A 27,011-nucleotide genomic window follows, 5' to 3' on the forward strand; every position below is an offset into this window, starting at 1 on the left:
AAAACTGAACTCTACTGATATAGATAAGCTATTATTTCATGTAGGTATCATTTTGTTTTAATAATGTGGGAATGTGTTTTATTACCATTCATCTTTCTATCAAGACTTCGCTCTTTTAAATTACTCTAAAAATTTTATTTCTATGTATTTCTTTCCTTCCCCCTCTACCCTAGTTGTCAGAAACTCCTTATTCACTGGGTTATATTGTGAAGCTGTGCTTATATGCTTTCTTCCTAGTTTTGATCTCTTGCACTTTGTATGAAGGTAAAGAACTCAGTTCTAGGTGATATTCTATTACTTTCTTATCTTGAGATTCTCCAAAACAGACCATTAAGCAATGATTCAAATGAAATTGTTTGTGAGAGATCCCAGGAAACACTAGTATGGGAGTAGGAATGGGAGACAGTGAAGGGAGGGCAGCTACCACAGTGAACATAATAATAGTGAGGCTTGTAAAGCCTGTTATATGAGATAACAGCATTGGAGATGTTTTAGAATTGTCCTATTGTTGGATGAGAAGTTGGAGTATTTTCTTCTCAGTCACAAATGGGAAACTTCATGTTTGGGCTAGGAAAAGCCCCAGACAGGGAGTCTGTGAGCATTATTTGAGGTGTTATGATCCCAACTGAAAAGTGAGTAGGAGGGGACCTGGCCAGGGTCCTGATATTGTCAGGCCTCTGATAACTCGTGTCTTAATTGTTTCAAATATAAAATGTATCCTAATAAATTGTTTAATATGTCTAGTTTCTTTTTAATTTTCCATATCTTCATTTTGGTGCCTTCTCTGAGTTTTAAAATTGCAGAAAAATGAAATTAACATCTTTCATAATCACTGTTCTGAGTCTCACACCTTGTGTCTTCCTAGATTGTCCCTTTACCCTAGACTGTGGTGGCAATGCCATTGCATGTGTGCTGCAGTGGGGATGCAGAGCCCTCTCTGTTACACGTGAGCCAAATGTATGAGTTGTTTTTTCTAAACTAAAACGTCAGCATTCAGGTTCAATTGCAGTGTTATCACTTTATGATAAATAAGTGGCTTTAGAGTTGTAGTTTGGGCACCTGATCTCTAAAAGGTTCACGTGACATCACTGCCCTATAGTACTTCCTTTCAAATTTTGTAATTTTTGTGTGATTCTTTGGAGCTCTGAACCTATAAATGTGGGTTTGTGATGCCTTGGAGACCCTCTCTCCCTGTTCTCCAGGGTCCTCAAGTTTGATGAATTTTATAATCCTATGTAATTTTCCTCCTTATTTTCTGCTTTAGTTCCACTGATAGTCACTTACTTTAGAGGAGAAACTTCCCTTTATCAACTCTTGTAGGAAGTTCTTCAGCACATTCTTTATTCTTTATGCAGCTGCTAGATAAATGGTTTGCAGGCAGTTGCTGGAATGATTGTGCCAGAACAGAAATTCAGTAAAAGCTCCTATTCTTCAACTGATTTGATTCATTACTAGGCAAGTATTTGTGATCTTCTCAAGGAAAATAATCTCTTAATGTGGTCCTTGTTTCCATTATTTTTATCTCTATGTCTTACTCCAATTCCAGAGGAAAAAATAGCAGACCATCTTCAACTTCCTTTTCAGAGTAGATTTAGGATTTGAGTTTCTGGGAAACAGTTCATGCTAAATTCTTCATGGAACATATATTTTTTATTTAACAACTGAGTATGATATAATGAAAATGGGAAAGTTTGGCTACTACTGGAATGAGAACTTTTTTGAAATTGCACTGCTTATTTTGTTCCTATTCATATTATGACACTAGATGATTGGAGAAGCTTGTAAAGTTGTTATTGGATAGATCAAAATAATCCTGTATATAAACCTGGATAAGCTGAGACAAAGAGAAGCATGCCTAACTGTTGACAGTACCTCTTAAGTTCTTAAGGAAGCTATATGTACTCGGAATTTAAAGTCTTAAATGGCTTAAGACACTTCAGTTACTTCTGATTGCTCGTGTAAGGACCAAGTTCTCAGCATAACTACAAGTGTGCAACTCTGCATGTTCTGGCCTTTGCCAAGTTCCCAGCTTGAGCTCAAGCCAGACTTTACTGTAGTAATTCTGCCTGGGCCCTCTGACCACAGGGGCTCTTACACATGCTGCTCCCTTTGCCTGGAATATCCTTGTCCAGCTCGTCATCTGCTTCACTATTTTTACCTATCCTTCAGCTCTCAGCTGGACTGTAGCCTTCTCAGGTGGACCCTGGGACAAAGTATATTTCCCCTGGTCTATAGATTCCATGCACTTTTCCTCCACACAGTTGAATATTTTATTTATTTTGTGACAGTTCATGATTATTTTGTTAACTACTATCCCCAGCACTGAATTCAATAATCTCACAAAAATATTTGGTACATGAGTGATCTAATACTTCCATGTTTATGAAGCATACTCAAAATGATGTGCTATAAAGAAAATTGTTCCCTTTTATTGTGAAAAATTTTCATTTGGTATCATCCCTCCCAGCCCTTCACACGTCATGTTTTTTCAGATCTCTAAAATATTCCTCTTTGGAATTCTATTCTTCCAGTTAGCTTCAGAGTTTATTTCCTTCCTTCATTCTAATCTCTGCTTAAGTGTCACTTGCATAGAGAACATTCCCCTGATCACCTACCCAAAATAGCAACCTCCCTGCAGACTCAACTCTCATATCTTGCTTTAGTATTTCATGGCCCTTCTTTCTGCCTGATCTCATATTGTGCAGATGCTCCCCAACTTTGGATGGTTTGACTTATGATTTTTTGACTTTATGATGGTATGAAAGCATCATGCATTCAGTAGGAACTGTACTGTATTTTAATATTTTCCTGGGCCATGGACGTGTAGTAAGATGCCTCCTGGATGTTGGGCAGTGGTGGCGAGCTGCAGCTCCCAGTCAGCCACTGTGCACAACCAATACTCCCTGGTGCGCTCTGTTGCCAAGCTATGGTATTCAGTAGGTCAGGTGTATTCAATGCATCTCTGACTTATGATTTCTTACTACCAGGATACAACCTCCATGGTAAGTAGAGGACCATTTTCATTTTGGTGGTTAATTGGGAGTGTCTCCCACTAAAACACAAATACCAGGAGCATAGGATCTTTGCCTCCCTGGCTCATTAGGGTTTCTCCAGGACCCAGAGGCCAAATGTCAGAATCTTAATAAATGTTCTGATTAGATAAAGTGAAAGTAAGTCATTCTTCATTTTAATGCAATTAAAATCAGAGTACTGTTTTTTTTTTTTTTGGGAGGTACTGGGGATTGGACTCTCCTGAGCAAGCACTCTGACACTGAGCTACATCCCAGACCTTTAATAAATTTTATTTTGAGACAGGGTCTTAGCAGCTCCATCAGGCTTCAAACCTGAGATCCTCCTGGCTCATCCTCCTGAGAAGCTTGGATTACAGTGTGTGAATCACGGTCAGCACAGTGTGCGTTTTTACTGGACTGTAAGGTGCTGATACATCTTTGCACTTTTTTTTCTTTTACCTTGGTGAAGCCTGAAGTGAATGCTTTGATTTGCTACAGTAAATACAAGGACTGTTTTATCTTTTCCATTTATTTATTGTTTATTTTATTTTTATATCTTCTATAATAATGGGATCAAGTAGGATACTGTCAGTTTTTTAAAAAATGAAGCGATTATAATTTATTGAGACAAGTATTTTTCTATGACTCATAAATTGAACCTGAGAGAACCTGCAAACAAACAATTTTCAAAGATAAGAGCATAACTGGAATAAGAACTTAGTGTTGATAGGTAGCTCAGTAGGTCATTGCTAAAATCACAAGCTCTAGAATCATAATGCCTGGGTTTAAAGTCAAGGTCTGTTGCTGAAGGTTATAAATTACTGAACTCCATGTCTCAGTTTCTTCATCTGAAATCTGGGATAATATTATTGTCCATGTCCTAGGATTACTTTGAGGTGAAATTAAGTAATGTGTATCCTGGCACATGGTAAACACTCATAGATAATAGCTATTGTTATATGCTATTAGACTGAAGTTTGATTTTTTTTGTACTAGGAATAAAACTCAGGGCCTTGTGTTTTCCAGGCAGGTGTGGTGCCACTGAGCTAAATCCCCAGCCCTAGACTAAAGTTTGAAAGGATAATACTCATTTGAAGGTATAGGTTATATTGTGACAAGAATCAGGTTTGTTGCTTCATAGTCACAATAGAAAAGAATCAATTTTATCGTGTTTATTTATAGCACCTTTCCCCTCGCTGTTTCTATATTTGGTTCTTGGATGGCTTTTTTGTTTATAGTAGGGGCCAGGATTTTTCCAAAAGCCAGGTCAGAGCAGGTAAGAATTATGAAAGTGAAAGGATATACTCTTAGCAGCCAAACACGAAGACCTACAGGAACAGAGCTGTCTGTGTGGAGCTTTAATCAGGTGGGCAGGGAACATCTTTGCCTGCGATTGCTTCTGTTATGGCTCTTCTGTGGGGAATAAACAGAGAGAGTTGTTTTATTACGTTACCTGCTTTTTAGTAGGAGGAAATTTTGAGTGAATACAGCATTTAATTTCACAAATGAAATTCAAATACATCTTAAAGACTCAGTGGAATAGGTTACATGGCCTCATGAATAGAAACAGAAGATGCTGAATAGAAATTATTAGACAGTATAAATTAATGATATCTCACCACATCATAGCTTTATGGTACTAACACCATGGTTTTGCTTATTTTAATTTATCTAACACTTATTGAGAGCTTATTAAGTACTGTTAGGCACTTCTAAGTGTACTTAATAGTCACTTAATCCTCAAACTTAGTGTGACTATTTAAGAAGTAATCTTAAAGGAAGACTCATATCCAGCATCATATAGCTAGTAAGTGGACAAGGCTGGATTCAAATCCAGACAGCTGGATTCCAGAGTGTGGCTGGTACCCATTCTCCCTGCTAACTGGATAGTGAATAATTAGTATACTTAACTGATATGTCATGAATTAAAATATTGTACTACAATTGATGTTTTCTTCAGGGGTACTATGATTTTTCTGTTAAAATGTACTCATTATTCCAGGTGCCTTCATCAATTTAATATATTTATTACTTGCCAAGTTTTAGTTTTATTCAACTAAAAATTCTTACTTTAAAATTTGTCTAACTTTCATGGTTTATTATTCAAGATTTAAAAATGTTGTGATAGGTTTTCAATAATAACAGCAAACTTGATGAAACTTGAGGTGCCTTCTGAATTCAAAATGAAAAGTTATGGTGTTACTGGAAAAGAAAAATATAATTTTAAGTTAATATTTATAGTTTCATATAATTTTGACAGTGTATTGTCTTTCAATCAAATGACACTATAGTTTATGGATAGATGAAGAAATGCCATGCTGTATATAGTCAAGATGGGCTTAGTTTTCATTTTGTGTGCCCCTAGCAATGTTAAACTTTGTTCAGCCAAGATTAAAAGTAGGAATATACTTTTATACTTTTATACTTTATGTACACCATAGATTTTTCAGTCTAATTTGCTCTGAACTCCTGAGTAGCATGTGAAGGAAGATAGGGAGCCCTGTGATGATTGATTCTGTCAGTGGAAGCCCTTGCTTCTTTTATCGACTAGTAATTCAAAATCATTTATCTTCAGTTTTTACATCTTATTTCCCTTGTCTTTTTATAGTCTTCATGTTTTATAAGTTAACACAAAACTGTAAATATTTAACTTCTTTCTTCATATTTATTTTTCTAGTTTGTCATTTTAAATATTGACACTTAAGTCTCTATATATATACATATATGATATTTCACATTTTTTATTGGAAAGAGACATAAAAAGGAATGCATAATAGTACAAGGTCTTATTTTAGCATATTTTTTGGAGAAATTGGTGCAAAAAATGTCCTCAAATTTTACTCAAATTAAATTTTTGAATAGGCAAGAAATTAGAAGCTCATTTCATGAGGAGGAGATGTATATTTTAGTTATCTACAGTACTGCTGTGTAACAATCAATTACAGTTGCTCAAAGCAGCAGGTCCTGAAGGCTTTCTAGGCAGTTCTTGCTGGGCTGACTCAGGTAGATGAGCTCCACTGAGTCACTGGTGCAGTTGGCAGGTCCATGTTGGCTTCATTGACCTGGCACTTGAATTTAAATGAAAGATGCTGAATAGAAATTGTGAGGGTTCCCTACATCTCTGTGAAGCCTTGATTTATATGACAGTGGTAGAGTGGAATTCCAAGAGGGCAGATTGGAAATGCAAGGCCTCTGTAAGACTAGTCTTGGATGTCACTTAGCAATCTACCTGCTATAGTCTAGTGGTCAAAGTAAGGTAAGGCCAGCCCAAGTTCAAGGGCATGGAGAAGTACTTTTACCTCTACAGAGAAGCACCTGCACAGAATTTGTGGCCATCTTCAATACAACACAATATAGCACAGTGAGTCATTCAAAAGGAAGCATAACCCCTTTAGCAGCTTCAGAAGTCAAGACCTATGAAACAAAGAAATAGTCTATTTTAAGTACTTAGTGTTGACTCATTGGCCCCAAATTTCAGAATGAAATGTGGCAGCCTGGTTCTAATCAGATGATAGAAATGACACTGTAGCCAAGTAGAGGAATTTTAATATGATGAATGTTTAACTGTGACATAAGAGTCACAATAAAATAGAAGGAAGCTCAATACATTATCCTAGAGCTGAAGGAGCTTACCGAGGAAGGACAGACTTGGAAGGGTTTGGGTGTGGTAGCCCCATAGTCAACAAAGAAGTTGCTTGAGTGGGCCAGGAGGGAGCTAGTCTGGAGCTGCTGAGCCAGTAGGTACTGCTGTCTGCAGGGCAGGAGGAGGAGCTAAGAGTCAGTACCCATCAGCACACAGCAGAGGTTCATTGCCAGTGGCACAGAGTGCCTTCAGAGTTGAGCACCACAGGGAGGGAGGAATGGGGGTGATCCAGGCAGTGCTGGGCTCTGTGGCCCCTGAACTAGAGGCCTGCATTAAGATAGTATCAGGCTGAGGCTGCAGCATTACAGGAGAGTGGCCTGGTCCTGGGGCTGAGACAGGCTCTGCAGGCCAGCCTTATAGTATACAGCCTACCCCTGCCCATGCCAGAAGTGGCAGAAAGCCTTTTTCTCCTGCATAGTCTCCTAGCACTGTCTACAGAGAAAGCTTGACACTGTGCTCACTTTAGAGGAAGTGCATTTAAAGGGATCCCATTGTTTACGGAAGGGTATTTAGGACATCAGAAGGAGTAAATTGATAACTGATGCACCAAGAAACTACAGTGCTTAGCCCACCATACCTGGACTGACAGTGGTGGCACAGGGCCGCAACACTGCTGTATCATGTTCGATAGCTCTATTTCCTCTTAACAGTAGGAGTTTTATTTCTCTGTGCCCCTAGCATTGGAACATCTCCAGAGTGTCTTATGAATGGTAAAAATTATCTTTCTCCAGTTTAATTCTGAATAGGCTTAAGACATAAGGAAGAGCAGGAGCTATAGCTTGGCTGATTTGTGCCTTGATGTGGGAGACCTGGCAATTACCCTTTGGCATTGTAGCACTGCTGGGCATCTCTCAACCTGAAAGTCAGTCAATGGAAGTGCTGTTTTTCCAGGAGATCTGTGAAATGAAACTGAGGAAGAGAAAGGAAAGGAAAGACAGACATGTTCATCATTTTCTTTGCCCCTTAAATAGGTATTACGACACTTAACCTGTCAGGAGCACATGATTTAGTCTTTTCCTGCAAGGAGAATTTAGTTTAACTTGGCCACACATGTACACACCAGGTACCCTACCCACACGCATGCAGACAGAATTAAATGTGGCAAGGAGAAAGGATGGAAAATCCTGTGATGCTTGTCTTGAGACTGCATCAGGTTTACTTAAGAAGCCCTCAGGACAATACAGAGACCCATGGGTGGAACAGTGACCTATCTGTGCTGGGGAACTCAAGGAAAAGGCCAAGGAAGTGGCTTGTTGCTGTGCTTTCTGCACAGTAATTGTGCCACATTCTGTCTGTGTCATAAGGATTGCACAGAGTGACACACTTTGTTCGGATGCAGTGGTCATGATAGTGCATGCTTGGGTGTGAATCTGACAGTGCAATGGTAACAGGAGGTCAGAGGGAAGGGGAAAGATCTCAGTGCAGTGAGGGTGAAGAGGAGGGGAAGAGTGAGGGAGTCTGGGGATTTAAACCACAGAGCAAAATGAAAGCCAAATTGCCGTCTCAGAGGCAAAGGCATTAAAGCAACATTTTAATTATCTTGCAGGGCTGCATTCAACTTGTTTATTCTTTGGTACGGGGGATTGAACTTGGGACCTTGCACTCACAAAGCAGGCGGCGGCACCACTGAGCTAAATCCCCAGTCCATCAACTTGTTTATTCTTATAAATGTGTTACTCCAAATGATCTCACCAACCATATCCCTTTACATCAGTTTATATTGTAACTTATTTAGCTGGTATTAGTATTTTATACTGTTATTAATTTTAAAATTTAAATTATCATTTTTCAAAATCTTGGCATGTTGCACTGTCCGTAAGAACTGTAGGAGCTATGTTTTATGCATGTGTAGGTGTGCCAAAGTGAAACCCATTACTCTCTGTAATTAAAATGTATTAATAAAAACGTAAGATCCAGAAAGAACCCTATGAACAATAGCACAATGCCAGTAAAAGAAAACCTTTTAAAGTGCCAAAAATTGTATTCTTAAAATATTGTAGTAGGATATTAGTCAGAAATCCAATATTTTGAAATGCAAATGTCCCTTTGGGAGATTGTTTTTTAAAACACACATTAATAGCAAAACTTTCAAACTATGATAATATTATGGCCTGTAATAAAATGTCAAAATAAAGATTTGAAAATGTGAGCTGCTTGTAACCTTGATACACATTTGCCACACTAAACCATTTAAAAACCATCATTTTCATAGAAAGGCATTTTCAAGAGCCACACATTTGAGGGTTAATGTTTGGAGATTCTGTGCACATGAGCTAAATTCATTTCATGCTCCAGGGATCCAGACTGTCCTATTTCCCAGTATAACACTGGGCTCTTAGTTTGTGCAGTCTCCACTTACCTTATTTTTTCTGAGTTCACTTGTGATTTTCATCTGCTTCATCTATAAACTTGGAATCCAGTGCCTTGAGCTGCAGTGATGACAGAAGTAATGAAGTGTTGAGGGGTTGCCTGTGTAGCCATCCTTTCTCTTAGGAGCCAGTAGAAGCCAGTGCAGACGCTAGACCTGGGTGTAATTCTAGCTCTACACCTTCCAGTTTGACTTTGGACATACCACTACATTTTTCTGGGCATCAATTCCTCTACAGAAATGGAATGGGGTGTGTGTGTGTGTGTGTGTGTGTGTGTGTGTGTGTGTGTGTGATTATCTGTGTCGTGGGATTGTTGTAAGGATACAAAGAGGGATGAAAGATAGTATAACAGAGTTGGCAAATACTGTCTGTCATCAGGCTGGGAACAAGACCCTAATTCTTCAGGAAAACATTTCTTCATTTGAAGTATACAATTCAAATGGCCAATTGAGAGCCATTGTTTGAGAGATCTTGCCACCTTGGTCATACCTCAGGAGGTCATTCCTGGCATTCATGCCTCTGTTGAAAATATGATAGCAGTAGGAGTGTTTCATTGATTCGAGCCGATTCAGTTAGAATTCTTTCCTGAGAATGTGTTGACCTGGAACCCAGTGAACAGAATTGAAGTTAGGATGCAGAAGGCCTAGGAGTATTTAGTGGCCATGTTTCAGCCATGGAGGGAGCCAGTCTGATGGAATGAGGTCAATGCTTGGAGAAAACAAGAGAGTGAATTCTGGCAATGTCCCGGTCCTAGTGCCCACTTTCTGAAGATACAGCTCAGCTACATTCTTCCTGCACTTACAGGAAACTATCAATAAATTCCTCTCTTTATTCGCTGGGTCTCTTTCACTTGTTGCTTAGTTTGAGTTGCCCAAAAAGCTGACCCTGAGATAAGGATTCAAATAAAAGTGGTTTATTCTGGAGGTGATCCTAGCACACATGGTCGGGGATGAGAAATGTGATCAGTAAGGGAAAACAGTAGATGAAAGATTTCTTGGGGAAGTTGTCGCTGTGTGCAATTAGGGCCCAAACCTGTGGAGGAAGTTGGAAGCCAGTTTAAACAAAAAAACCAGAATTATCCCATTCAAAAGGAGAGAGTGGGGTATTTGTATGTCAAGTCTTTTTAGGCATTGATTAAGGGCCATCCCCAGAGTACCACTGATTCACTACCACTTCTGGCCTATCAAGCTGCAGACAGAGAAGGACAAGGGATTAGAGAAAATCTTCAGATAAACCTGTGAATAGTCAGAATTCAGTCCAGTGTGGTCTGAAGAAGTAAAAGCCAGGGATGTCGGTAGGAGATCTGTAGCATCTGCTTCCAGTTTGTGGTTTAAACCACTTCACACTATAGATCTGCTTGCAAGGTGGCCTTCAAGACTTTATCCTTGTACATGGAAGTCGTATGTATGATCCTCTCTGTTCTCTGAAAAAATCTCAAATTGTCTTTATGATCCCTGGACTTATTCTAGTTGGAAGGCATTAAAGGAGTTCCAGATAGCTGTTTTTAGGGTTTCCTCACAGTTAGATGGAATTGAGGAAATTTTTTTTCCCACCCTCACCCAGAAAGCCTTTTCCTCCTTGTAGTTCTGGGCTGCCCCTGCTTGCACTGAGTTTGTGAGTAAGATAGCAAAACCAAGCAATCATTTATAAATAGATGTGGCAGTAATAACTTTACATCAGAAACACATAGGAATATTTTCTCTGTGAGAGTCTCTTACTACTTTGAATTAAGACTATGGCATGTTGATTTGGAAGTTGCTCAATTGCTTTTTTTTAATCAACTTGTTGATAAGGAGTAAGAGTATACTTTATGTTTAGTGAAAGGCATTTGTATAACTATATACACTGTATTATCCTTTGTGAAATCACCATAATTATTTAATTATGTACTTGAATTTTAAAAGTTGGTGATATTTGGCTTGAATAGAAATATAAAATGTATAATGTCCTCTTATAATGTCAAATGTTTTTTCCTAAAAAAATCTGTCATTAGAGACAAGCAAACTGCAGTTGATATATACTGAGAAATTTCAAGGCTGTCGGATCTAAATTTAATTTGTGTTTCTGCCTCAAAGTATATCGTTTGATGGCTGGAGTATAAACCCCAGGTGATTGTGACCCATTTGTTTAATTGCCCAGACTTCTCACTGTATTTACAGTTAATTGGTTCCTATTTAGGTTCTCTTAATAGAGACCGTAAAGTATTGGGATTTAGAGGAACAAAAGGAACATTTAGTCTGAGTTTATTCTTGAAGCTAACATATTACAAATGGTCATATCTTTCATTTCTCACCATCTTTGTGACAAGTTAAAGGGAGAAAAGTCTCTGAGGAAGGTGATTTATATATTCTTTTCACTGTTTTGGGCTTATGCACATTTCTATAACCAGAAAAACCAAAAAACCAACAGTGTTCTTATGTCTAATGGAAGTCCTTCTCTTATAACTTGAAACTCTTTCGGGTTTGAGTGGCCTTGGAAAGCTACTTGTAGTTTCACAATGAAGGATAATACAGTAATTTGCAGGAAAAAGTTTCCTGTATTATTTCCTTATTACAAAAGCAGTATATTCTCAGTGAAGAAAATAAGGAAAATATTCTACTAAGAGCACTCATAATCCTACTAAGCCAGAAGGGGAAAAAGCTCACAGGAAATAGGTTAGTGTCCCAATTTCAAATCCTCTTCTAGACAAACACACTCACACACACACACATACACACACTGAATCAATAAGTGCTTTTCTATAGCTTCAGTTGTAATCACCCATAGCATATTCTATTATCTGCATAAATTATAATTTATTTAATCAGTCTCCTTTTTAAAAAGATATTCAAATTATTTCTAGCCTTTCCCTAGTTCATATAATATAGGGCATGTATAATTGGATAAAACTAAATCAGAAGTAAATGACAAAGTCTTATGTGGAAAAATTACCTTCTAGCATACCATCACCTTCTAGCCCCCAAATAAAAGACCATGACTACACTTAGAATTTATAAATGAAAATTTTATTTTTGCCTTTATTATTTCAGACCTTTCTGCTATGTACAACCCAGTGATCCTTTGATTAAATCAAATAATATTCAGTGTATGGAGAAACCCTAGTGCATTTTCGTGACACATTCCCTATTTTTTGAAATTTTGTATATCAGAGCTGGTTATGAAAGGATGGCTTGGTGACTTAATGTTCTCCTTTTGCTTTGGAGCAACCTGCTTCCACTCAGCTCCTGCCTCTCAGAGCCCATGGCCCAAATGTGAGATTTCTTTGTTTGGTGGCTGGGAATTTTAAGAAGAGGTCATGGTGGGAGAGTATAGGACATACTGATTACCAGGGAGAAGGTGTCAGCATATAGCTAACATTATTTGCTAGAATTGCTTTGGACCACTGAGAAAATGGAGCTAGAGGATTTCTGTGTAACAGAAGGTAGCGGGAGGGCCTGGAAGAAAACACATAATCTGAGCAATGTGAGGGAATGTGGTAATTCCGTATATGTGAGGATTCTCCCTTCCATGTCATCGTGAGGAAATGAACACAGTCTGAAGTGTAAGGAGTGGACTTTGGCTTACTAATTTTACTTTATTCACCAAAACACATAGGTAGTAAATTGGGCAGCAAAGATTCAAGCTTGGGTTTGTCTGACATTATAACATTAAAAAAGACAAAAACATTTTTAGTAGCAAAATAGGTGGAAAATAGCACATGGGGAAAAATGAGTGATTGGGGATATTCATTGGTGTTCAATTTCTCATTTTCTTGATGAAGTTTTTTTATTACTTCTAAACTGTTGTGTTTTGTCTTGACCATTAAAACAATAATGGCTAAGCAGAAGTTAGCATGGCCTTATCAATGTCAGAGTTTAAAGCACATCTGTCTTGATTCGAATGCCTTTTGTCAGAGTGGTTTTGGATCAAATTGTCTGCTTCACTATTCAAGAGTATTCAGGGGCTATGGCAAAAGTCCATGCCTGTGGTATTTCTCAAATTAGCGGGGCCCTTCCTCTAGTCTGTTTATATATAACTGGAAAAAGGTTTTTGTTATTCTGTTTATGTTCTAGACTTAAGAATAAAATAATGTTTCTTTGCTTATAGGCATCATCTACCTTAAGCTACTTAGTTTCAAGTTTTGTGCTATTGAATTTTGATACCTAGTTGCTGTTCTGATGCAATCAAGCATTATCCTGTTTCCCGCTGCTGGCACATCTTTGGGGAGAAATAAAGCAAGCCTGTTGGAAAAAAAACTGTAGGTAGTGTGGAAGGGGCTCTGGGAGATCAGTGAACTGGGAAATCAGTATGTGTCCAGGGCTGTATGAGGACGGGTGTTTGACATGAACAAGATTGGGATTAGGAGGATTTGGCAGGAGAGTGAAGCTTTGACTTAAACCTTCATGGAGATGACCCTGCTCTGTAATTCACTGAGAAATTAGAAGCTGTCAGAAGAGAAATTCCACAAGCCTGTGCCTCCATGTCTTCCCATTTACACACATGTGTTCATGACGGACATTCTCCCATGTGACTCCTCCCCTAGTCCAGCCCCACCAGTGGCACCACTTTCTCAAGAGCATCACTCCAGTGACTCCCCCCTGCTCTTCTGCATCAATTTCTGTGCTTCCACTACCCAGTTCCTATCAATTTACTTGCATCTGATCATTTTTCCTACCTTAGAAAAAAGAAAAACTATGAAAGAAAAGATGCATGTAGTAGATGTTGAGTAAGTATTTGTTCAATTAATAAATACACTTAAGAGACTAAAGCTTTTGCAATAATTCATGTTTGGGTTGATTTACATTTGCTGGTGAATGAGAATAACAAAGAAAATAGAGGTAGGATATAAGCTTTGATGGAGTAAAAATCCCCAGAGACATATTATAAGAAGAAATAGCCTGTAATTTAAGGATCCTATGCTTGATAGTAAGATTAATTGGTGGTACGTCTGATGGCAGTATGTGACAGAAGGGGTTGGTTTTCCTCTTTCATTTCTGTATTTCATATATCTTTTCTTCTAAGAATAAAATGTTACCATTTCAATATTACAGATAATAATTGGCCAGGTAATACTCTCTTTTGAGATTTTTGACTAACGTTGTATGATTAACAATGAACCCAGTTGGAACTTACTTCTGTTCACTTACAGCTTCGATTAGTAGTTTCAGTTGATTTAGCTAGAGAGAGAGATGACTCAGAGTTAAAAGCATTCACTCACTCTGTCTGGGACCTGCCAAAGTGCAGGTAGAGAAGCTATTGTGACTCTTACCATGGCTACTGTGAGGGGACCCCATGCTGGGAGCCAGGCCTCACCCCAGGGAGCTAGATAGCGGAAAGTGCAAGGACACGAGCTCTTTGCTGAACAGGCTGCTGAAGACTGGAGAGGCAGCAGGAATGGACGGATCTGGGTAAAAGCATACTTCTTGCCACATTACTCTAGTCTTTGCCCTGTAATTACACTGCATTCTCTCTGTATGTCATGGTATTCTCCATATTGTCCAGTAGAATGATATTCCTATTGAATTAGGACCCACCCTAATCAAGTATGACCTCATCTTAATCTGATTACATTTACAAAGTCCTTCTTTCCAAATAAGGCCACATCCATAGGCAGTGAAGGACTTCAACATATCTTTTCAGGAAACACAGTTCAACCTGCAGCAGCATCTAGGTGTTTAGGGAAGGTATGAGGTAGGATTTGCAGAGAAAGGCACTTAAGTAATTTAGTCTTGAATATGTTGTTTGAATTGCTTTTGAGATAGTGAGTGTATCATGTCCAGTTAGCAAATGTTATGTTTCTGGGGATTCAAGAGAGTTCATCGCTGATGAGAAGACACAGAGTCATCAGCATCTGTGTGAGATGAACGTGTGCTCAAGACCTTGGAAAGCCATAATATGTAAGGGGCGGATAGAGAGGAAGCATGGGGGAAGCTTAGAGGGAGAAGACACACAGGAGGTAGAAAGAAGGAAAACTAGGAGAATATAGTATTGGGCAAGATATGAGAAAGTTTCCAAGGAACCTAATGGTTTTCTAAGGTCCAGTGCTGTAGAGCAGCAGGGTATTGAGAAGTGTCCCTTCCATGTGAAGGACTGAAGGATGTCCTTTGTATTTTCAGATGGGCAGTGATTGTCCAGAGCCTCAGGGCTGAGGCAAGAGGGAAGGGTGATGATAAGCAGAGTCAGTAGAACCAAGGCAACAGCCAGCAGAGGGATCTGTGCTGTGAGGGAAGGAGGGGGTGGCACTCAGGGTCTTTTCCTTCAGACAGGAGGGAGACAGTGAAGGAGAAGGAGGTGAAAAAGGTGAGAGAAGGAGCAGGCAGGGGCTCAGGATACAGCTCCTGCTTCAGGAGAAGGGCCTTTGGTTTTGTTTTTTGTTTTCTCCTTGAGCACTGTAATATGAATAGTGTTAAAAAAATCTTTGGAAACTGCTGAATTAGATGGTCTGGCTCTAAAAAAATCTATTAATCATTAAATATATCTCTACATAGAGTAATTTACAGTAACAGCTTGAATGAACACATCCAGACAATCCTAGGTTAGTTAAGGTCATATTTTCAAAAGGACTTTAATCAACAGGAATAACTATTGGGCCGGGGATTTAGCTCAGTGGTTCTGGCACCTGCCTTGCAAGCACAAGGTCCTGAGTTTGATCCCCAGTACCAAAAAAAAAAAAAAAAGTAATAACAGGAATAGCTATTAAAGCTGTAATTATTTGCGCTTCAGTTCCTGAATAACTTACAATTTGGATAAGTTTCACTTTTAAAATTTTGGCTTCCATTTGAAGGGGAAAACATTTCTCAGCAGCGAACTATTAAAAAATACCCATGGAGCTTTTTATACCAAGATATAATTTTAATACTGGTTCAGTTTGATAGTATATATTACAGTTTAATAAAAATACATTTTTATGGCTCTCTGTGTACAGTTACTGGTAGTGATACCTTTTTGAAAAGCACAATGTACTGTTTGTTATCATTATAAGACAGGTTCATGCTGGTGAGGAGAATTTGAAAAATACAAACAAATCAAGAAAAAAACTAAAATCACATAAGATTCTACCATGTAATACTAATCATTATATCAACATTTAAATTTCTGTTGTATTATGAAATATAATAAATATAATAATAAATACAACACACATACATTTGTGCACACCAGATTTCAATACAATCCGCTTTATTATATTTGTTTAAAGATTTTTTCCAAAGAAACAATACAGATTTGATGGAAACCTCCTCCCTTTCTGTTTTCCCTCACTCCCCAGAAGTAGCAACTCTCTGAAAGTGCACATACTTCCTGTGTTTGTTTCATACTTTCACAACATGTGTGACTATTCATTATCAGTGTGCATGAGGACTATTGATAGCTGAAAAGCTTCCCTTAACCAAGAATGCACTCAAGAGGATCTCACTGACACTTGGAGAGGGCCTGAACTGAAGCCCCTGAATGGAGAAGCCTGGGCTAGTAATTCAGACAAGCCTCTAAGCATGGCCTGATGTTCTTGCCTGTAATTTCCTCCAGAATCTGTAGCATATCAACTATGACCTAAGTCTGGTGTGGCGATGACAGCTCCTTCCATGAAGTCTGCCAGGCAAAGGTTGGTATTTGCCTCAGGGCTTGCCTGAAAGATCATACATAGTATTTTAGCCTGGAGATAGACTTCTCAATATGGCAATTCTATGTTTAACGTTTTGGGAAACTGCCAAACATCTTCTGAAGTGGTTATATCACGTTACATTCCCACCAGCAATGTGTGAAGGTTCCAATTTCCCACAACTTTACACACAGCCATTTTTATCTTTTTTTTTTGGTACCAAGGATTGAACTCAGGTCCTTGCACTTGCAAGACAGACAGTGGAAGCACTGAGCTAAATCCCCGGCCCTTATCTGTATTTTTGATCATAGCCATCCTAGTGCACAAGATGTGGTATCTCACTATACTTTTGATTTGCATTTTCTTATGACCAGTGAAGCTGAATGACTTTTTGGGCTCATTTTTTTTTTTGTATTAAATTCTTTTATTGGTACATTATAGGTATACAACACAATTACATTTCTCATTGGGAATTGTACCTTTATATAATGCATCTTGGTTCTTATTTTTTCCCCATTCCTAGCCCTCCCTTCACGCCCTCCACCCTTCCCTATTTGGGCTCATTTTTATATTGGTTTATATTCATATTACTGAGTTGAAAGAATTTTTACTTCTTTGTTACTTAACAGATATTTTACTTATTCTGTTACTTACTTAAAAGATAAGTGATTTGTAAATGTGTTCTCTGACTCTGTGGGTTCTCTTTATTTTCTTGATAGTGTTCTTTGAAGCACAAAAATGTTTAATTTTTATTAAGTCCAGTTTATTATTTTGTTTGCTTGTACTAAGTGTCCAAGTGCCATTGCTTAATCAAAAGTCACAAAGACTTAAACTTTTCTTCTTATATCTATGCTTTGTTCTGAGTTTTATAGTTTGACCTTTCATATTTAGGTCCATGACCCCATTTCAACTCAATTTTTGTATGTGGCACAAGATAGGGTTATGCCTTCATTCTTTTGCATGTGAGTAGCATTTGTTGAAATAGCTATTCTTTGCCTATTGAATTGTCTTGGCATCCTTGTCAATTGACAATGAATGTAAGTGTTTATTTCTGGCTCTCCTCTTTATTTTATTTATACTAAATCTGTTTGAGTATCCTTATGCCAGTCCCACACACAGTTGATTACTGTCGCTTTGCAGTAAGTTTTGAAATCAGGAAGCAACAAGCCCTCATACCTTTGTCATTATTTTTAGGGATCGTTTTGTTTATTCTGTGTCCCATGTGTTTCTATATGAATTTTAGGATCAGCTGGCCACTTCCTGCAAAGGAGTCAGGTAGATCAATTTAGGAAGTATTCCATTATGGTAGGTAGAAAAATGACCTCCCCTAAATTCACATCCTAATATAATCCTGGAACCTGTGCATATTTTTTAACATTGTAAATGAGAATTAAAGTAGCAGATAGATTTGAGGTTGTTAGGCCCAATGACATGAAAAGTGCCTTTAAATGTGGAAAAAGGAGGCAGAGGAGTGTCAGAGTGATATGATATGGGCAAGACTCCACAGGCCGTTGTTTATTGAAGAGAGAAGGTGCAAGAAGATAGATTCTTCCCTGGAGCCTTTAGGAAGGGATATGGTCTGTTATGGCTTGTCTCTAGATGTTCCCACAACCTCATGCAGTCTTTTTCAGAGGTGGCTGGATCTGGAGTGTGTGATTGATTCATGGTGCAATGCAGGGATTAAGGGTGTGTGATTACTAAATCAGTCCACTGATTGGTTTGGCACGGCCTCAATCCCGGTAGCCTAGAGTATAAAAGGGGCCGAAGAAAGCTACTAAGTTCCCTTGTTGCCTTTGCTACCTTGTGTGCACCATGTTGTCTCTCTTTGGATGCCTGTCTGCCATCCACCCTGCCTTGGAGCCAGTCAGTTATGGACTGAAATCTCTACAAACTGTGAGCTAAGAAAACCTCTCCTCCCTTTAACTTTGGGTGTTGGGTATTTTGTCTCAGCAATGAGAGAAAAATAACTAAGACATAGTCCTACAAAATGTTGACTTTAATCCAGCATGAGCCATTTTAGAAACATCCAGAATTATGAGATTTGTGTTTTAAACTACTAAACTTGTGATTATTTGTTACAGTATCAAGAGAACACTAATGTAGCCATTTAACAATAGAAAGCTTCCAATTTTTGAACACAAGCAGCCTTTCCCTTAAAGTATATTTTTCTGCTTTCTATCAATTATGTTGCATAGTTTTTATTTTTATTTTTTTAAATTTTTTAAATTTTTAATTTTTGGTACCGGGGATCAAACTCGGGTCCTTGCACTTGCGAGGCAGGCAGCATGTTACATAGTTTTTAGTGTACAAATCATGTACTACTTTTGTTGAATTTGTTCTTAAGTATTATATTCTTTCTTGATTCTATCTTAAATAAAATTGTTTTAACTTTATCTTGGATAGCTCACTGCTAGTTTATAGAAATATAAATGATTTTTGTGTATTGATTTTGTATCCTGTAACTTTACTGAATTCATATTCAAACCAATTCTGGTTTTCTTGAATTTCATATGATTCCCTACAGAAAAGATTCACATCATCTGTGAATAGAGATCATTTTGCTTTCTCTTTCCCATCTGGATACCTTTTATTTCTTTTTTCTGCCTTACTTTCTTGACTGGAAACTCCAGTGCAATGTTGAATAGATGTGGTAAGAACAGACTTCCTTGTCTTGTTCCTGATCTTAGAAGGTGTTAGGGAAAAACAAATTACATACAAAATTTCTTGTTAACCCAGACAAACTCTCCACAAAAGCAGAAGAGAAAGAATAGTTTTGTTTTTGAATAAGCATCAAACCAGAGTATGATTTTCATCATAGGCCATCCACTGAAGATATTGCAACAATAGAAAGAAATCTCATCCTTCTGTATAGCTAAGCACCCATAACCCATGTCATATTTGTTCTCAAGATAAGTAAGTAGTCTTCAAGTAAGAAGACTTGGCAGCATCATTTGTCACACATGGCACAATCCTCAGTCCCCTGATTAATAATTGGGGTAGCCAGTTGAGTTGCTAATTGCCTTTATCTAAAAGAAACACACATTTCTCATACTTTATGACAGGATGTAGGTTTGTAACTTGAAACCAGATGGAAGCTGAAGTTAGACTCCCACCCTCCTTTGGAAGCTGGGAGGTAGCTGCACTGTTTTTTTTTTTTTTGGTATCAGGAATCAAACTCAGGACCTTGTGCTTGCGAGGCAGGCACTAGATGCACTGTCTTTTTTAATGATTGTAAGGGATGTCTCCCAGGTCCCTGAGAAAAAGATTCCTGATTGTAACACTATCAAAAGGCTTAATTAGGTTTTTAAAACATTTACATACATTTTAGACTTTTTTTTTGGTACAGGGATTGAACTCAGGACCTTGCGCTTGACAGGCAGATGGCGGCGCCACTGAGCTAAATCCCCCTGCCCCCTTACATACATTTTAAAGAGGCACAGAAAAGATTCACAGAACGAATAGTCTGAAGTATTAAGAAAAGGGAGGCAAAGGCTGGGAAATCTTTTTCCCTTCTAGGATGATAGAAAATTCAAGTTTTCTTCCAAATCCATTTTATATACTCAAGGGTAGAAGTTTTCCTCATTTATCCTTAAGTAGGTATTACGTGAGATTTGTACAGATGTCTTTTATCAAGGTGAAGATGTTCTCCTCTGCTCCTAATTTACTAAGTCTTTTCTTAATTTTTTTCGTGATCAGTTTACCTAAATATTGACAATTTTACTGATTTTCTAAAGAATCTCCCTTTGTTTTCATTACTTTGAATTATTATTTTTCTATTTCCTAGTTCACTTATTTCTCCACTAATTTTGTTACTCCCTTTTGCTTGCTTTGGATTTAGTTTGCTCTTCTTTTTCTAGTTTTTAAAAATAGGTTAGTTAACTGAGATCTTGTGTTTTTAATAGAGGCATTTTAAACACTGCTGCTTTAAGGATATCCTATAAGTTTTGCTATGTTATGTTTTTGTTTCCATTGATCTCAGAGTATTTTTCAATTATCCTTTTAATTTCTTCTTCTACCTATTGGCTATTTAGGAGATGTTAACTAATTTTTACAAATTTGTATATTTTCTAAATTTCTTCCTGTTAACAATTTCTAATTTCATTTCATTGTGGTTAGAGATGTACTTTGTATGATTGCAATTCTAAACATATTGATTTCATTAGTTTTCTATATATCATTCTTATTGTCTTTATTTTTTATATAGTCTTGCCATTAAAATTTTTAACTCTTTCACTCAGTATTTATGATGGCTTTTATTTTTTTTTTCTACCATTAAGTTTATTGGTACATTCTGGGTATGCAGTAGTTATATTCACAATTGGGATCTTGTACCTTTACATGGTGCATCTTGGTTCTTACTTTTTCCCCATTCCCCTGCCCTTCCTTCATCCCCTTATGATGGCTTTTCATACTTCATTGTTTTTTATTTTATTTTGTTCAGATACTTTTTAAAATTTGCTTTTATTACATCATAAAATACAGGTCACAATTTGTTTTCAAAGTAAATTAAGAAATTTTTCATAGTCTTGATGATTTGGATAATCATTGTATAACAGTTTATCTCCAAATGAATGGATTAATAAAACAATAATCACTTATTTCCAAATTCTGCAACTGGGACAGGGCTTGGTGAGGATACCTTATCTCTGTTCTCTGCAGCATTAACCGGACAACTCAAATTGGTGGTGGAGTGTAGGGGTTGTGGGGAGAAACCCTTCCATTAAGGATGGTTGAAGCTGGCTTTTCAGAGACTTGGATCCTTGGTTTATGTCCATATATTTTCCTCACATGGCTAGCTTGGGCTTTGCATTTTATAATTGGTAGGTGGGATCTGAGAGAGTGTCCAAAGAGTTAAGTCCCAAGCACTTACAAAGCAGCTCCTAGTATTTTATTTGCTAATGTCCCATTGTCTAAAGCCAGTCATGTGGTCAAACCTAGAAATAACGTATGAAGGGATTATCCAATGGTGTATGTACCAGTGAAGTTGTTTTTTGGCAAGTCATAAAAGTAATAGTCTGTCATAACTGTTATGTAGTAAAGTTTATAAATTCCTTGAAGAGAATGTGTTTTGTTTTTAGCCACAGTGCTCAATATATGGTCCTTTATATCCTCATTTGTGTCAATGATAAATTGGTGTATAAAAATATCCCACTGCTATTGTATTTTTAAAAATTCAGTGCTCTTAATATTTATACTAGTTTCCATTACATTTATTTTTATACAGTTTGGTATAAATATGTTAAGGTTTATTTAAATCTTTATTTTTAATTATCTCTCTCAGAAGTAACAAGTGGCTGTCATTGTAATCAATATTTTGTTTGCTTGTCTCAAATGCTGTCTTTATATGAGTACAGTCAATTCTCATTTTCACTGCCATCCTCACTCATTTTTATTTTTCCTTCTTGTTGTATTGAATTGTTCATGACCCTGTCTGGAGTTCTTTGTTTTTCATTAACTACTCAGGACCTAACTCTTGTGCAGGGCTCTTGCTCTTTTCCATCTGTTTCTTTTCTTTCTCAGACAATAGTTTGCTTCATGAAGCTTGTTAATTTATAATTTTCTTTTTTTATTGGTACATTTTAGGTATACATAATGATAGCATTCATCATAGGGAATTTGTACCTGTACATGATATATCTTGCTTCTTCTTTTTTCCATCCCCCTACCCTCCCTTCAATTCCTCATCCCCTCCTTATATACAAAAACTTTATTTCCATTTTTCCCCTTCTAGTCTCTCTTTTTTCCCTTGTCCCTTTTTTCCTTTCTTCTTTCCTCCTATTCCCTCCCTTGTTCCCCTTCTCATTTGAACATTTTCTTCCCATTCCTCAATATCTATTATACATTTTGGTCCTTATTTACACTTTTGGTTTGTTTCTCTCAACAGAGAAACAATGCAGCATTTAAACATGTGAGTCTGATTTATTTCACTTAAGAGTATGGTCTCAAGGAGCATCCATTTAGCTAGAAATGTCTCAAGCTTATCTTTCTTTATGACAGAATAGTACTCCATTGTACAACCCCCCCCCGCATCTTCTTTATCCATTCATTGGTTGATGGGCATTTGGGCTATTTCCAAGATTTAGCTATTAAAAACTGCTGCTATAAACAGGGGTATACATATATTGCTGTGGTATGATGCTTTTAATTCTTTCAGGAAGATACCATGGAGGGGATAGCTGGATCAAATGGACCTCTACTTTTTGTGTTTTGAGGAATCTCCACACTGATTTCCACAGTGGGTGTACCAGTATAAACTCTCAACAACAGTGGAGAAGGGTTCCTTTTTCCCCACAGCCGTGTCAGCATTGTTATTGGTTAATTTCTTGATAAGAGCCATTCTTTCTGGAGTGACATGGAATCTCAGGATTGTTTTAATTTGAATCTCTCAAATGTCTAGTGATGTTGAACATTTTTTTCATATATTTACTTGCCATTTCTTCTTCATCTGGGATGAGTCTATACATTTCAGATGCCCATTTTTGGATTGGGCCTTTAAATTTGGGGGGTCTGATTTTTTAGTTCTTTATATATTCTAGATATTAGTCCTTTGTCTGAGGAACAGCTGGCAAAAAGTGTGGGTTGTTTCTTCATTCTGTTGGTGGTTTCTTTTGCTGTGCAAAAGCTTTTTAATAAGATGAGATTCCAGTTGTTGATTCTTTGTGTTATTTTCCGTGTGATCAGGATTTTGTTCATAAAGTCTTTGCCTACACACCAATGCCTTCTACCTATTCTATCTTCCAGGATATTTAGTGTTTCTGTTTTAATATTTAGATCTTTGATCCATTTCAATTTTAGTTTAGTGTATGGTGAAAGATATGGGACTAGTTTTAATCTTTGCATGTGGAAAGCCAGTTTCCCAGCACTGTTTATTAGAGGCAGTCTTTCTTCCAGTGAAGATGTTTGGCTTCTTTGTCAAAGATAAGGTGGGTGAGTGTGTTTGGAGTTGTTTCTGCATCTTCTAATCTGTTCCATTGATCCTTGGGTCTGTTTTTTTGCCAGTACCATGCTGTTTTATCACAGTAGCTTTGTAGTATCATTTCAAGTCAGGGATTGTAATGTCCCCTGCCTTGCCCTTGTTGCCCAGAATTGCTTTTGCTATTATAAGTCTCATCTGGTTCTGAATGAATTTTAGGATTGTTTTCTCTAATTCTGTGAGATATGCTATTGGTATTTTGATTAAGATTGCAATAAATCTTGAAATAATTTGGAAATATGGCCATTTTCACTACTATATTGGTTCTTCCTACCCAAGAACAAGGGATATCTTTCCATTTTCTGATATCCTCTTCAATCTCCTTTAAAGAAAAATACTGTAGTTTTCAAAGTAAAGGTCTTCTACTTGCTTCATTAGGTTGATTCCTAGGGATTTCATTTTTTTGGATGCTAATGCAAGAGGTGTTGCTTCTCTAATTTGTCTCTCAGTGAGCTTGTTTTTTGTGTACAGGAATGCTATTGATTTTTGAGTGTTGACTTTGTATCCAGCTATGCTACTGAATTTGTTTAAGTCTAGAGGTATTTGGTGTTTTGGGGTTCTTGTACATAGAGTATCATGTCATCTGAAAATAATGATAATTTAACTTCTTCCTTTCCTATCCTTATTCCGTTTATTTCTTTCTCTTGTCTAATTGCTCTTGCTAATGTTTCCAGAACTATGCTGAAAAAGAATCACGATAATTGAAATCTTTGTCTTGTTCCTGATTTTAGAGTAAAAGCTTTTGGTTTTTGTCCATTTAGTATGATGTTGGCTGCTAGTTTTTCATAGATGGCTTTTATCAGATTGAGATAAAGACCATCTAATCCAATTTTCTGTAGAGTTTTTATCATGAATGGGTGTTGAACTTTGTGCTGCATCTATTGAGATGATCATATAGTTTTTGTCCTTGGCTCTGTTAATATGGTGTGTTACATTTCTTCATTTCTGTATACTGAACTATCCTTGCATCCTTGGGATGAATTGTACTTGGTCATAGTGTATAATCTTCTTGATGATTTGCTGCATTCTGTTTGCCAGTATCTCATTGAGGATTTTTGCATCTATGTTCACTAGGGAGACAGGCCTGTAGTTCTCTTTTTTGGTTGGATCCTTCTCTGGTTTTGGTATCAGGGTAATGCTTGCTTCCAGGTATGACTTTGGTAGTATTGCTTCTCTTTCAATTTCATCGAAGATTTTGAGAAATAATGGGATTAGATCTCCTCTAAATTTCTTATAGAATTAACAGTGAATTCATCAGGACCTGGGCTTTTATTTTGTTGGTAGATTTTTAATTACATCTTCAATTTCATTAACTGATGTTGGGTTATTTAGAACTTTTATATCTTCTTGATTCAGCTTTGGTAATTTATATGTATTTGGAAATCTTCCATTTCTTCTGTGTTTTCCAACTTACTAGAATACAGGTTTTCCAAGTAGATATTAAAAATCTTCTGAATTTCTGCAGGGTCTGTTGTGATTTCAACCTTTTAATTCCTAATTGCAAGTACTTGAGTCTTTTCTTTTTTCTTTTTTTTTGATAAGGTTGGCTAGGAGTTTGTCAATTTTATTTAATCTTTCAAAAAACCAAGTCTGATTCATTGATTCTTTATATTGTTTTCTTAGTCTCAATTGCATTAATTTTTGTTCTGATCTTTACAATTTCCTCTGTCATACATACTTTGGGATTGACTTGCTGTTCTTTTTCTAGAAACCTGGGGATTAACATTAGGTTGCATATTTGAGTCCTCTCCGATTTTCTGATATGAGAATTCACTGTTATAAATTTCCCTTGTAGGACTGCTTTTATTGTGTCCCATAAGTCCAGTATGTTGTATTGGCATTATCATTTAATTGTAGAAACTGTCTACTTTTTAAAAAAATTCTGTCTGTGACCCATTGGTTGTTCAAGGTGTTATTTAATTTCCATGTGTTTATAAATTTTTTATGGTTTCTTTTACCATTGATTTCCAATTTCATTGCATGATGGTCTAATAATATGCATGGGATAATTTCAATTCCTTTGCATTTACTCAGGCATATTCTATGAGCTAATATGTGATCTATTTTGGAGAACCTACCATGTGCAGCTGAGAAAAATATATTTCTAGTGTTGTGTGGTGAAACACCCTGTAGACATCTATTAAGTCCATTTGTTCAATATTTTGGTTGAGGTCTGATATTTTTTATTGACTTTTTTGTCTAGTTGATCTATATGTGACAGTAGGGTACTGAGGTCCCCTATTACAATTGTATTAATGCTTATTTGATTTTTCATGCCCATTAATTTTTTTTACATAGTTGGGTATTTGGTGGATCTATATTTATGATTGTTATCTCTTCCTCTTGGATTGTTCCCTTTACAAGGATGTCTTTGTCTCTCTTAATGAGTCTTGGCTTGAAATCTACTTTGTCTGCAAATAGAATACCTATCCCTGCTTTTTTCCTGGTTCCTGTCCAATGGAGTATTATTTTTCATCCTTTGGCTTTCCATTTATGAATTTATTTTCCAATTAAATGTGTTGTTTTTTTCTTCTTTTGGTACCAGGAATCAAACTTGGGTCCTTGCACTTGTGAGACAGGTGGCCAAACCACTGAGCTAAATCCCCGGCTCTAAATGTGTTTCTTGTATGCAGCATATTGTTGGATATTGCTTCTTGAACAATACTGCTAATTTGTTTCTTTTGATTGGTGAATTGAGACCATTTACATTGACGGTTATAACTGATATGTATTGAATTATCCTTGTCATGTTATCTTCCTGTTGTTGGTCCCCCCCTCCCCTGTTTAATTATTTGCCTTGCAGATAGAGTCATTCTGTTGAGGTTCATTGAGTTGTAGTCCTCATTATCTCTTTCTAGAATATCCTCAGAACCTTTTGAAGTGCTGCTTTGGTGGTCATGAATTTCTTCAGGTGTTCTTTGTCATGGAAGTATCTCATTTCTCCATCACTTTTGAAAGATAGTTTTGCCAGGTACATCAATCTGGGTTTGAAGTTGTTTTCTTTTAGAGCTTGACTAATTTTCTCCAAGCTCTCCTTGGCTTGAGGGTTTGTGTTGAGAGGTCTGCTGTGATTCTGTTTCCATTATAGGTGATTTATTTCTGTAACAACTTTTAATATTCTGTTCTTGTGTTATATTTCTGGAATCTTTACTATTATATGCTTTAGTGTAGTTTTTTATCATGGCTAGTTGGAATTCTATATGCCTTACTTATCTGTATGTCAAATTCTTTTTCCATGCTTAAGAAGTTTTCTGCCATTACTTCTATGAACAGGTTTTTTATGTCATTTGTACCGTCTCCTGCTTTTTCATTGACTCTGATCAATCTTATGTCATTCTCCTTTGCATCGTCTAGCAGCTGTTTGATTTTTCATGGTCCCTTGCTATTTTTAAGAAACCTAGAAAGGTTTCATGATCTCTAATCACAATCCCGTGTTCTA

General features: G+C 37.0%; 1 protein-coding gene across 16 annotated transcripts in view; it reads left to right on the forward strand.

Annotated features, from left to right (window-relative positions):
* Nek10 (NIMA related kinase 10) overlaps positions 1-27,011 on the forward strand; it is a 271,741-nt gene that overhangs the window by 118,988 nt on the left and 125,742 nt on the right. The window lies entirely within an intron of this gene.

This window comes from Heterocephalus glaber, unplaced genomic scaffold, assembly GCF_053883595.1.
Source record: "Heterocephalus glaber isolate CG9 unplaced genomic scaffold, H.glaber_assembly_v1.0 deba00001472, whole genome shotgun sequence".
Classification (NCBI taxonomy): Eukaryota; Metazoa; Chordata; class Mammalia; order Rodentia; family Bathyergidae; genus Heterocephalus; species Heterocephalus glaber.